Here is a 1,516-nt window from a genome sequence, read left to right on the forward strand (position 1 = left end):
GATAGGACCAGGACTCTCTGTTCCAGGAATCCAGTGATGGGACCAGGACTCTCTGTTCCAGGAGTTTGATGATGGGACCAGGACTCTCTGTTCCAGGAGTTCGGTGATGGGACCAGGACTCTCCGATCCAGGAGTTCAGTGATGGGACCAGGACTCTCCGATCCCGGAGTTCAGTGATGTGACCAGGAGTCTCCGATCCCGGAGTCCAGTGATGGGACCAGGACTCTCCGATCCAGGAGTTCGATGATGGGACCAGGACTCTCCGATCCCGGAGTTCAGTGATGTAACCAGGAGTCTCCGATCCCGGAGTTCAGTGATGGGACCAGGACTCTCCGATCCAGGAGTTCAGTGATGGGACCAGGACTCTCCGATCCAGGAGTTCAGTGATGGGACCAGGACTCTCTGTTCCAGGAGTTCGGTGATGTGACCAGGACTCTCTAATCCCGGAGTTCGATTATGGGACCAGGACTCTCCGATCCCGGGGTTCAGTGATGGGACCAGGACTCTCTGTTCCAGGAGTTCGGTGATGGGACCAGGACTCTCTGTTCCAGGAGTTCGATGATGGGACCAGGACTCTCCGATCCCGGAGTTCAGTGATGGGACCAGGACTCTCCGATCCAGGAGTTCGATGATGGGACCAGGACTCTCCGATCCCGGAGTTCAGTGATGGGACCAGGACTCTCCGATCCAGGAGTTCGATGATGGGACCAGGACTCTCCGATCCCGGAGTTCAGTGATGGGACCAGGAGTCTCCGATCCAGGAGTTCGATGATGGGACCAGGACTCTCTGATCCCGGACTTCAGTGATGGGACCAGGACTCTCCGATCCAGGAGTTCGAGGATGGGACCAGGTTCCCTCTCCACACCTGATTTGTCTGGAATCACTCGGTCAGGTCGAAGTGTTCCCCAACCTAGTTAGAGAAATGTTGCAGATCCATCCCTCTGAGTAGACCACTGGGGGCCAGAACAGGCCAATTGGGTGACGAGGAGGCTCAAAGGGAGGGACTCCTCACTGCTGGTGGTCCCAGAAGTTATTGGAGATCATCGAAACAGGGGGCGTCGCCCAAAGATTCTTGCTTAGTTGGTTGGTTGGTTGGTTGGTTTGTTGGTTGGTAGCTTGGCTGGTTGATTGGTTTGCTAGTTGGTTGGTTAGTTGTTTGGTTAGTTTGTTGGTTAGTTGGTTAGTTGCTTAGTTAGTTTGTTGGCTGGTTAGTTGGTTGGTTGGCTGGTTGGTTGGTTAGTTGGTTGATTGGTTGGTTGATTGGTCTGTTGGTTGGTTGGTTGATTGATTGGTTGGTAGGTTGATTGGTTGGCTGGTTGGTTGGTTAATTGGTTGGTTAGTTTGTTGGTTGGTTAGTTTGTTGGTTGGTTAGTTTGTTGGTTGGTGAGTTGGTAGGTTAGTTGGATAGTTGGATGATTGGCTAGTTGGTTGGTTAGTTTGTTGGTCGGTTAGTTGGTTGGTTGGTTGATTAGTAGGTTGGTTAGCTGGTTAGTTGGTTTGTTGATTGGTTGGTTG

Source organism: Heptranchias perlo, unplaced genomic scaffold (genome assembly GCF_035084215.1).
Source record: "Heptranchias perlo isolate sHepPer1 unplaced genomic scaffold, sHepPer1.hap1 HAP1_SCAFFOLD_523, whole genome shotgun sequence".
Taxonomy (NCBI): domain Eukaryota; kingdom Metazoa; phylum Chordata; class Chondrichthyes; order Hexanchiformes; family Hexanchidae; genus Heptranchias; species Heptranchias perlo.